This window comes from Schistocerca cancellata, chromosome 6 (assembly GCF_023864275.1).
Source record: "Schistocerca cancellata isolate TAMUIC-IGC-003103 chromosome 6, iqSchCanc2.1, whole genome shotgun sequence".
In the NCBI taxonomy this organism is placed as follows: Eukaryota; Metazoa; Arthropoda; class Insecta; order Orthoptera; family Acrididae; genus Schistocerca; species Schistocerca cancellata.
The window spans coordinates 646,846,910-646,859,374 of NC_064631.1; positions in this window are offsets into that span (position 1 = coordinate 646,846,910).

Here is a 12,465-nt window from a genome sequence, read left to right on the forward strand (position 1 = left end):
ATAGGCAAGCCTCTTACATTTACGTTCTGTGATGACGCGAGGACGCCCATCATCTCGTCGCCTACTCGTGGTTTCGACACCTGTCAGCCATTCTCCATAGATGCTCACAACAAAAGTACATGCAGAGCCGACCAGCTATGCGATTGTGGGTTGTTTGTTCCACGCGTCGAGTCATAACAATCTGCCTCTTCTCGGAGTCGCTTATGTCTGTGGATTACCCCATTTGCGACTCCTATCATCCCTGGAATGATTCCCTTTTCGTCTCTGCTCCACTGACATACTTTCCTTACCGCATCAAACGCCCGCAACGCCACAGGTGACATTCATTGCCGCGGTGGGTAGTGGTCATAACGTTTTGGCTCGTCAGTCAGTAACTAGTATTATAGTAAAGAGTCGCCACTGGACTGTGATTTCCCAATAGAGCCATCAGAAGTAATTCAAATACTTCTTCAATTTGCAAACAATTCCAACATCACAGTAATTCTGTCACTGCTAGGCAGCAACCATCTATATCAGATATGTATGAGACAATATGAAAACACAGATCTCCCATCTACATACGATTCCAAAAGTGGACAATACCCTATGCTCCTTTTACAAATTTTCCACCACTTCTATCTCACCTAATTACTTTTAAGTAATCTAACAAAGCCAATTGAAGCACAGTCTGCATTTTTGTCAGATGTCCCTTACCTCCCTCCTCAGCTATAGACCAAATGTGTAAGATATAAATGATGCTAAATTGGTAAATGGAATGTGGAGGGTTGGCCATTACTGAGGCATTGTAGCATAGTAATCTGAAGGTAGTATAATTGCTATTATGGACGCTATAAAAATACATTGAAGTTAAAAATTGTGTGTTGACTACATTCTTCAATTACGAGTTTCGATCTATAAATTACCATCGGATTAATCAACGTTTGAGTGAACGTATCACACATGGGAGTGGAGTCATATGTCTTATCCATAAGACAATGCAGAAGTAAACACATTGTCTTGTGGATGAGATATATGACTTCACACGTATGTGTGACATACTCTCCTAAAACTTGTTTAATCTGATGACGATGTGTAGATCAATTCATATATTTAAAGAAAGTAGTCACCACAGAATCTTTGATTTCAATGTATTTCTACAGCATCCATAGTAGCACTGAAACAAACTTAAAGCTATGTAAAAATGGACAAATACCCCTTACACGACATTACATAACACCTGTTATACTGGCACAGTCTGCATGGTTGCCAGATTTACCTAAGATGTCAGATCTAGTATGGCATTACAATCAAACATCGTTGTTCCAAGTTGGTGGAAATCAACAAGACGCATATACATCTGCATGGAAGATGTTTTCTGTCTACCACCGGCTTTGCACATGTATTTTCACCAACAGATCGAGGGTAGATTGAAGTCTCCACCTATTGTAACAGTATGAGTGGGGTACTTATTTGTAATGAGATTCAAGTTTTCTTTGAACCGGAGTACTACCAACACACACAAACACACCACCACCGATTTTAGTTAATCTGTCAAGTGTTGTACTAGTCCATGTGTGACAATTCACAATGGTGGATGGTTGTTCTAATTTCCATGACGCTCCAGTCACCCACCACCAGCAGTCACTTGCAACTTGTGGGATTATTAGCCATTACACAGGCTCGTCACTTGTATTCTGCACACCACAGTGAAAGGTCGATCATAGTGAATCATCGTCAGAAATCTGCTACCTCTTCCAGAGAGAAAGAACTTACTTTCACAGTCGAATGTAAGTATTAACCGCTCCCATCTTTCACTGTTGTTAATTGTTTATGTGTATAAGTTTTTGCAAATATTAACGATTTTTTCCTATAATTCTCCAACAACGCAATGGCTGCCTGATCAACTCATGTACAAATCAGCACTATGTGATGCGTAATAGTACAACACACAACTGTTCGGATTTTCATTGTCTGCACTACAACCGCTCCTCGAGCTACAGCTAAATGTATTCAACATAATGCTCTTTACCAATACTTATCAACTGATTGTCAGCAGATCTATATGTGTCACTGGGCACAGCACTGGATAGTGACTGCCAAGTAATAAATGAAATCGAAAACATTAAAAGTGCTTGTGGGCAGTATACATGTTTGTAGTGGCACCATCTACTTAATATGCAATAATAGCTGTCTTGCCCCTCTCCACACATCTACATCTTTACCGTGAAGGCCTCCATGGTCGACATGTATAGAGCCCCAACACAGAAGTTAACATCTTGAGACACTTTGCTGTTCAGTATCGATATCTTTCGATTGCTATCTATTTACATGTTATGTGAGTGCATTATTGATTGTGACAATGGAAACAATATGTCAGAGCACTATTCGATGATTCCTTGAGCTGCCTGTGTGTGTATGTGTATAATGTAGGTGAAGTGAAGTTAGCTCAGTGTATACAATTCTGTTTTCATGCAGTATCAAAGTCTGGTACTGTTATCCCCATAGGTATTAAGCCCATAAAAGTTGAATTTGCAGGTGGAATACCTAAGTATGTGGTTGCTCCTATCGTTTAGAACGCAATACAGAATGAATGTAAAGCCTTTCCAACTATTGCAAAATATCGATGTGATGGATGACTTTCCACAGAGAATTGTATAAAAATATGTCATAAAATAATAATATTTCTTAAAAAATTGTTTTGTTTTCCTTCTCGCATCTTGTCATGTAATGTCATTTAAAAGTTTATGAAGATGTGCAGTCATTGCAGATCAATCATTATGTTGATTGTATTAAAAAAGTGTAGTTCCATTAGCATCATACCCCTAACTGGCTGAACTGTAATAACTGCACGTTTTTGCAGGAGCATGCGTGTCTTTTGTACCCATAAGCACAGATGATATAGATATATAGATACATATCTTTTGTATTTCAAAGCTGTGTACTCTACTGTGAATATTATAATTTAAAAACAGCTGAAAAAGCGTTTTCCCAATTGCAGAAGAGCTATCTAGGGGTGAACATATCTAAACGTATAGTTTAGCTCCCCTACCCTATGCTGCCATCATGTGATGATGACGGCTGTAGTAGAATGTACTTGTAAATATATGTCTGTCTAAGTCAATATCGACATCTCTTCATTCAGGTGAGGCAGATCCAGCACAGCAATCTGATGTGAAAGTAATGCTATTTAAGCCCACCCTCCTAGCCGCACGATCTAACGTGCTGCATACCGAGCGTCAAGGCCTGCCAGTCCCTGGCACGAATCAGCCCAGCCCTGACTCGGCGAATGCGGGCTGGTTCCCTTTGTATCGCCTCAGCTACACCATGTCAGCGACTGCTGTGCAAACACTGTCTCCACGTACGTGTACACCATAATTTTTCTACCACGCTACATTTGGGGCTACACTCGTCTGGTGTGAGACGTTGCGCAAGGCGTGGTGGGGATGGGGGATCCACTGGGGGCCGAACCGCACAATAACCCTGGGTTCGGTGTTGAGCGGTGGTGGGGTGAGTGGACTGCTGTAGCCTGTTGTGGGGTTGTGAATCACTGAGGGCTATGGCGGGGACGAAGCCTCTCTGTCATCTCTAGGTCCCTAGTTCAATATAAACACATACATACATACAAAATGCTATTTAACTGAACATAACTGTTTAAACAGCGGTGATAATAAACACATTAGAGTGAAAACGATGTTGGACGAAAGCTGCCCTGGTGGTGACTTCATAAAATTCTCAATATAGTGAGGCTAATTATTATTATTATTATTATTATTATTATTATTATTCCTGGATAAGTGGACTTGTCTGTGTGATTCTTCCAAACTTCCATGTTCAGCAGAAGTGCTCGAACTCCCTCTATGAGATCAGGTGACCATTTAATCTCTGCAGGTGACTTCTAATAAACAGTGAAATTTCTTAGTGACAGGTACTGAGAGACTGCAGGCATGTGCAAAAGGAGACACTTCCAGATTCAATGTATTCCAGTCGCACAATCCAGCATGCTCTGGAAAAGTAACTAAGCTGGCAGCCATTGTGTACATACTCGACGAGAGAATATGGACCAGTTTCACTGAGTCACCACACCCAACTCAGAATCTATCAGAACAAATCATTGTTCAAAATTATAATGCATACTGTGCTAGAGTACAAGGAAATCCAGATAAAGAAAAAACCAGAACTGTCTCTTAAAAACAGTATATTTTCAAAATGTTTACAAAACAACCTTACCCTCTTCAAAATACTCTCCATTACAAGTAATAAATTTGTACCACCGGGGCTTCCACGGTTTGAAACATTCATTGTGGTCATGTTTAGAAATGGCTGACAGCTCCTCCGTCTTTTTTTTTTTTTTCCTTGACTGTTTCAGTATTGTCAAATCGTTGTCCTTTTCTGCTCCTTTTCATGTGTGAAAATAAAGAAAAAGTTGCGCGGAGCCAGGTCACGCGAAAAAGGTGCGTGGGGCGTGTCTCTTCAATATCCTTTCTTCCAGAAGTGCTAGTCCTGTAAGGTTCACAGGAGAGTTCCTGTGAAGTTTGGAAGGTAGAAGGCGATGTACTGGCGGAAGTAAAGCTGTGAGGGCAGGGCGCGATTCGTGCTTGGTAGCTCAGATGGCAGAGTACTTGCCCACGAAAGGCAAAGGTCCCAAGTTCGAGTCACTGTCCAGCACACAGTTTTGATCTGCCAGGAAGTTTGATCATTTATTCTGCTGTACATCATCAAAATCCAGCATATGTACAGTTAAATGGAGTAACTTACATTCAATAATTATCACTGGCTGTGGCCTCTAACCATGGTAAACATAATTTTTACTTAAAAACAAGGAAAACAAAAAAAATGAACTGGAAACAGATTTAATAAGCACATGTAAGAATGAGATGATATCCAATCAATTTATAACCATTTTAGGAGATTACTGGACTCACACACAGTACATAATTGAGTGATAGTATCAACAGATGCTATATGGAAACTAAAATGAACAGCAAAACACTCTAAAATCATACTAACTTGTCTGCACTGATCATGGAAAAACTTAGCAATATAAATATTCGAAAAGAGGTCAATAATAGAGCGGATGTAAGCTATATGAATACAGAATGTGCAAAGGTTCATACATTTGATGGATATTCAGAAAATTACAGACGTTTCAGTCAACGAAAATAATGAATGGAAAGGTCAATGAAACTCAAAAATTTTGGAAAATGAAAAAATCTTTGAATAAGTTTGTGAGACTATGTAAATTGCATACAATCTCGAAGCCTGTTTAGCTTTCAGCAGCATGTCAACAAAACACAAAGTTACCGAGACGTGGAGACTAGTCAATGGAAATTACGATTGGCAAAAGTTAGAATAGCTGGAACGACGTCATTCTTTCTCAGAAAGTATTAAGTCTGTATCTTGAAGTCTTACACAGCTCCCATCTGCTAAGATGGGCGGATGCAGAAGAGAAGAGGAAAGATGAATGATATATTATTCCTGATTTCATTGGCCATCTCGAGAATAGCGAGATAGTTCGAACATGTGGATTATCAGGGAGCTACGTATGAAACGTCCCCTTAGAAAAATTTATGAATTACTGTGCTGGAAAAACTCTTACGTTATTTGCTTTTCAAACAGCTGAGCAAAGCTGAACGTACTCAGACATTACTCTCTTTACTTATTCTGATCATCACCGAACTGACACACAATATTTTTAGCGCAACGCAATCTGACTATTAATAATCCCTACAAAGGAATGGCCCTGACTAACAGTAACCTATACCGTTCACGAATCACTTTCCTCACAAAATCTTCGTTACTCGAACTACCGCAATACAGCGAGCGCCACTACTACCAGCTAAATAAAAGATTCAAACTACTGAAGACACTAACTACTGATAGGCATAGTTAGCAAATGAAAGATTTTGATAGAGAACAAACAATGTATTTACCTTAATAGTGTTCAAAAGTCAGAATATATATATCAGTTCGTGACATCCAGTCTTGCAAATTTACTGTCTCTGATGGACACACGTCCAGATCAACTGCTCTCAAAACTCCGCCATCTCTCTCCCCACATCCACCACTGCTGGCAGCTCACCTCCAACTGCGCAACGGTACGCACTGTTAACAGCCAACTGCCTAACACTACAATAGCAAATTCCAACAATGCAAACCAGCCACAGACTTCACACAGCACAGCCATTGATTTTCATACAGCGCGCTATGTGGCGTTACGAACATAAATACCTAAACAGCCTTCTTACATACTGTATATGTTGAATAGGCAACCTATAAGTATAATTGTGCAGTACTGATTGGGAGTAGAAAATGTGAAAGAGTACTTGGTTTAGTGATTTAATACTCCTAAATACTTCAAAACCTGTCAAGTATTTTCCAAAGGAGATACGAACAAGATCTGAAATAATGCTATGAAATAGAAAAGACAACACCCAAATGGACGGACAGAAACACCCAAGTAGTGAAAAATAAACTAAATTATTACTAAACCCACTTTACACAGTAGATATAGCTCTGGAAAAGGCACCGACTTCACTGTAAAGAACATGCAACAGATCCCTGCCGTATATGTATTACGATAATCCTAATAAAGTAATGTAATGATTATGACTGCTCACGGCATCGATCGCCGCCAGCTACAGAACTCACGTAAATAAAATCCTATCAATAATGCCAGAGCTTCAGAAAAGACAGATTACTGAATAATTATGAAGCCAATAATTCAATTACTCCATAAAGCTGCATGTAAAGTATTACTGTGTGGGCATGTTATAATATGAGGTTTGGATAACATGTGGCTGGCAGATCTTGTAGATATGAGGTAATACTCAGGAGCAAACAGATACTTGCTCAAGACTTTCTTAGTCCTCAGATTTGAAAATAATATCAGGGAAGGAATGGTAATGGAACGTAGTCTACTCAACATTCCTCACACATGAAGACACGTATTATGGAACACTTGAACATAACGATGCTTTTAAATCTTTGTGAATCATGTAAGTGGATGGATATTCTTCCACAAATAGTAGTTGAGCAGTGTAGCTGAACGATACAAGGAACAATAAAAATCAAACCAGATGATATTCGTGGGAATGAACTTACGAATACAGTATACAATCGTATTAAAATGATGAAAATTGAACGTAGGTGACTTGGTGCAGATTTCGAAATACAAGACAGCAACTGTGAAATTATGCCTACCGAACGGGTCAACGGAATTGTCTATAGTTTTGTAAATCCAACGAAAAACGCTCGAACTTACATCTTAAAAGATGATCTCGTCAGTGAAATATCATAGAAGAATTACACAGAAACAGCGAACCAGAAGTGTTTATCATATAATTTGTCGTAAGATGGTGGGGTTAAGTGCTTGGTTAAATTTTGTTCATGCCTGGGTTCTCAGGCTCCAAAAATTTGTTGAGAAAAAAAAAACACTCCGTACTATTCTGCACGGGTATATTATTTATTGGTTGTGTAGTTGGCCAATTCTGGCACAAAGTCCTTTTGAAGCAGTTATACGTATCGTGCATGATGTGGTGTGCAACAGAAAAATTTATTCCGTATGTGAAGCAATATGTAAAATAATTGACCTACATTTTAATCTAAGAATGACATCATCGCCCTGAAACTATAAAACCACTTAATGCCATGCGTGAATCTCAACGCTTCCACATGCAGGCTGTCTTGAGGCTTTATGTGGAAGGGCTGTGATTTATACATGATATGATATTTTTATATGGTTCTAGGATGATGCTGTTATGAATCATGGTGTGATACAATACTTATCTACTGAGTGTGCTTGTTTTGTTTCCAGCCAATTCTAAATTGAATAAAAGCAAAAATTTTAGAGACACTGATAATGTAATAACTATTTGTACAGACAACTAGATAACTTCGCAAATCATGACACAAACTGCAGATATTTCCAACTAAATATTACATACAGACAATGTTGCCGGTCGTTAACCAAATTTTTGACAAAATTTCTTAATTTTGAAGTAGATAAACGTAGTGTAGGACAGTCAATGGTGGCAGCACGTTTTGTCTCTTCGTCTTTGAAAAGGACATGGGAAGTTACCTTTATCATCCTTGTGCTAAAAAATCTAATGCTCCGTCTCTAATGACGTCGTCACTAACAAAACATTTAATATTATCATCATTTCTCTTTTACACATTAAAAAATTTAAATTTTAAGACAGTGAAGGAAGAAGTACTTCAATTTTCTGGGTATAACGACATTGGCCACAGCCAAAGCTAAGTATTATGGCTAGCAGTCTCTTTTAGCTGTAGTCCATGACATATCGGTACACAATCTGCAAAAAGAGCCCCCTTGTGTTTCGTCACAATGTCATGTTCCTACAGCCAGCCCTTTGACACTGACCCCATGTAAGATGCTCCTGCGTAACACAGAAACGTGTTTTCTTCCTCATAATCAGCCATGGACAGCAGTAATTAAGTTCTACAGAGGCAGCCTAGCAGCTGTGCTATGCCATAACATCAATTTGTTCCATGAAATAGCCATCACCACTGTCGACATGCCTCAAACTGTTCACCGCTGCCTGACCACCTGGGCTCTTGGAAGCTCTGCACTCTGCTGCCTTCGTGAGTTAGCGACACTAATATCTAGCCATCTTTCCATGTTATGGGGTCAAATTGGGGACTCTTTTGCCCTGTGCCACTGGCGCAAGAGAGAAGCTGCCGTAATCTACGAGTCGGCAGCCGACGCCACCTCCAGCTTGCTACAGTTGGGAAACCCTACCCATCCTCAGACACAGCAGCAGCATCAGCAGCAGCAACAGTGTACGGTACACGCTGCCGCTGACTAGGCCAACGCTGGGGCTTTAACACTTCATATTATGCATGAATCACAACGCTTCCATAGTTGATGTGATTCTAGCATCCATTCCCTAATGAAATTATGTGCTGTACTGTCTATCGATAGTGAGAGTCCTCCTTACAGTCGTCTACATTATGTCAGGTGCTGCAGATAATGAAAAACCTTCCTCAATACCAATGGGTGATGTCTCTGTTCAAGTAAGAGGAAACGTATATATATATATATATTATATATATATAAAAGAAAACATAATGGTGTGTCTGGAAGGTTTAGTACAATAGTAAATAAACTGCAAATTCGACAAGAGCATAAAATGCCTCCACATAAGGGGAAATGAAGAACGCAGAAACGTCTTCTTCAATTCAATATTTGGTTAACTATCAGATTTTAATTTTGGCAGGAATCTGAGATGTAAGTTGGATAAAACAAGCTCACTATATAGATTATATCTGATACAGTATGTCTTGCCATTGTGGATAGTGTTGGTCAAAACTTATAAGAGATGCAGGATGTAAGATGACAGACGCATAATCACAAAAAAGAGCAGAAGCTTCAGAACGAGCAATGCTATTCTGCTGTGCTCTCCTGATACCATAATCGTTTGAAACACTGCAAAAGTTTTTACTTCGTTTGATATAAATTTGATTGTTCGTTTGTTTGATAGATATAGATTACATTAAAAAACTGTGATACGCACCTAGAAATCAGTATTCAGCTATATTCGTTGACACTTAAAAAAAATGGCTCTGAGCACTATGGGACTTAACAGCTATGGTCATCAGTCCCCTAGAACTTAGAACTACTTAAACCTAACTAAACTAAGGACAACACACGACACCCAGTCATCACGAGGCAGAGAAAATCCCTGAGCCCGACCGGAATCGAAACCGGGAACCCGGGCGCGGGAAGCGAGAACGCTACCGCACGACCACGAGCTGCGGACACACACTTTTAAAAGAGTGGAGTAACTCTCCATAACTGTTTACAAAAGAGTAAAGGACACTGAAAATATGTAGCATGTTTTCAGTAACTTTGTAATACAATTTCTAATTCATGTGTTAAGCCCAAAACAAAACAAACAGAAACATGTATTTTGTGGTTTATTAGTTCTTTTGTCGGTTTTATTGTTTTAATAGTAACTTAGCCAGTAAAGTAGCCTGAAATTTCTATCTCAATAACGAAGTTTGACAACTTTAATCAAAGTTTCAGGCATATTATGTGAAATCAATGGGACTAAAAATATCTATGGTCTTTTTTTTTTTTTTTTTGCAAATGTATCTTAGTACCGTCTTTCATGATTTGCAGAAAGCTTTTAGGCATGCACTGAATACGATTGACTGAGGACAAAATTAAGTGAATGCCTTAAAATCAAGATGTTATACTACCCACAAACTTAGAAAAGTGATAGGCATGCCCAACGACCCAACCTCGGTTATGCATTGGACCAAGGCAGCGCAACGTGAAGAAATAAAGCCCACCGCTACGGCGGACTGGGCTATTGCAGCGAGCTGTCTCAGCAATAGGCTAACTCCGGTAGCAGGACTACACAACTACACAGGCAGCCAGCCTGCCTCCCACCGGTAGAGAAATCTGCGAGAAGGGGTGTTGCTGCAAAAGAATTTTGTATGCACATACCAGTGTGACCAGTGTGTATGCGTGCGTGTGTGTGTGTGTGTGTGTGTGTGTGTGTGTGTGTGTGTGTGTGTGTGAGTGTGTATGTGTGTGAGAGAGAGAGAGAGAGAGAGAGAGAGAGAGAGAGAGAGAGTGGTGTGTGAGTGGCACAAATTACAAGAACATTTTACTAGCAACCTTAGCTAATACCTACGTCTCGAGAAAACTGTCGTTTGCTGACTACAAAGGTTGCTAACTAACAAAAAAGTACGGGTAAGTGCGAATAGAATTTGCACAGTGATGGTTCTGTGCAAACCTAATTATATTTATGCATGTAGATAGTTCTTTCATCATGGGAATCGAGAAATTCGACGATTTTCGCCTGTTATCGATATTAGTACTGGCAAGATAAAAAATATGTGACATAAATGGCAATATGTTTTCAATTCACTGACTAAAAGTTTTACTTGCTTACAATCGGAAGGAAATGTAGTTCTTAATATATGATATCCACTCATTTATGAGAAATATGGTTTTTAACACTTGGACATACAGATAGACAGAGAGACAGACGGACAACAAACTATTCTATAAGGAGTTCCGTTTTTACGGAGTATTCATTAATGCATTCCTTTAAGTAAACTGCACGTAATTCGAAGTCACATGACATGGAAAGAAACGATGGTAACAGATACATTAGAAGACGTGGATAATTTTAAATCTTCCAATAGAAGCTTCTACAGATTTTCGTATTAGACGTACTATATGATTAATTTTGCAAATGAGACATAAGAAATTTGATCTAACTAATTTTATGCACTGCGATGCAAACATGGATAGTTTGTAACTTAGCATGAACGTGGAACTGAAGTGAAAGAGGATTTCCAGTTGAAAACTCAGAAGTGTGAAAGGAAAGTACTCTTAGCAGGCCATAACAGAGCAATCCGCACAGCAGGGAAGCAAATTACTGGACAGTGGATGCGGCCCTTGGATTCGCGTCAGAGGAAAGAACAAAATTCACTGTCAAAGGTAAAATCCCGTATTACTACGGTGGACAATGCGTGTGCTTCACGTGCTGAGCACTTGGTCTCGTGGAGCTTTTAACACAAAGAGGGAATCTTGGACGCTGGTCTGTCAGGAAGAAGCTAGCATAAGCAGGAGTTCGTTTCGGAGATTCTTATTGGTAGAGTAAGCAGCGATGGACAGTAACAAGCACGGCAATTGGTCGACACCAGTCGTGGAAGGAAGCAAAGCTGCAGTAGTGTTGGGAAAATTGGCAACAATAATAATTACATAGGGATAGCTGAGGTCACTCTCTGTCTGGAGGTGTCCTGTTGCACGCAGCACTTAATTCTCTGCGTCGATGCCGAGAGAGGTATTTTTCTGTGAACACTTCGTTGATGCAAGAAGCTCTGTGCCAGTCGAATTTGGGCAGGATTTCTCGTTTATCTGAATAGTGGAAGACACGAGAAGAACTTTTATAATTAACATCCTTGTGAGAATTTTTAACGGGATCATTTTGAACATCGTCCAGCATGGGCGAGTGTCCAAAGCTATTTGTCTTAGCAAGGGAGGCATACAGTTTTCCCCTTCACAGAAAGACAGGGAAGTCTTAGACTGTTGAGTTCTGTCAGAGGTCAGCATAGTTTTGTCAGGTCAGCAGATCAGGGGCGACGCACGCAACAGCCGACAGCCGTAGAGATTATCGCAGCATTTTGTGAAAGACTACCCACGTTTCCTAGCGCTCACGTCAGCCACGTAATCCATGTATGATCTTGAAGTTTAAATTTGAGGAAGTGATCTGGCAGATAGGAATTATTGCTCAACTGCAGTAGTTTACAGAATGAAATTTTCACTTTGCAGCGGAGTTTCGTTGCAGTAGTTTACTTTATATTGTCACGGGATACAGTTTAGATTTTGATAGTTATGTCAACCGAAATTCTCTTAGTTGATTTTCGGTATTAAGTTGCTGATAACTTTAATCTTTACATTCCTTGTGTTTATTTTTCCACAGGACCTTTTTACTTTGTTTAGGACTT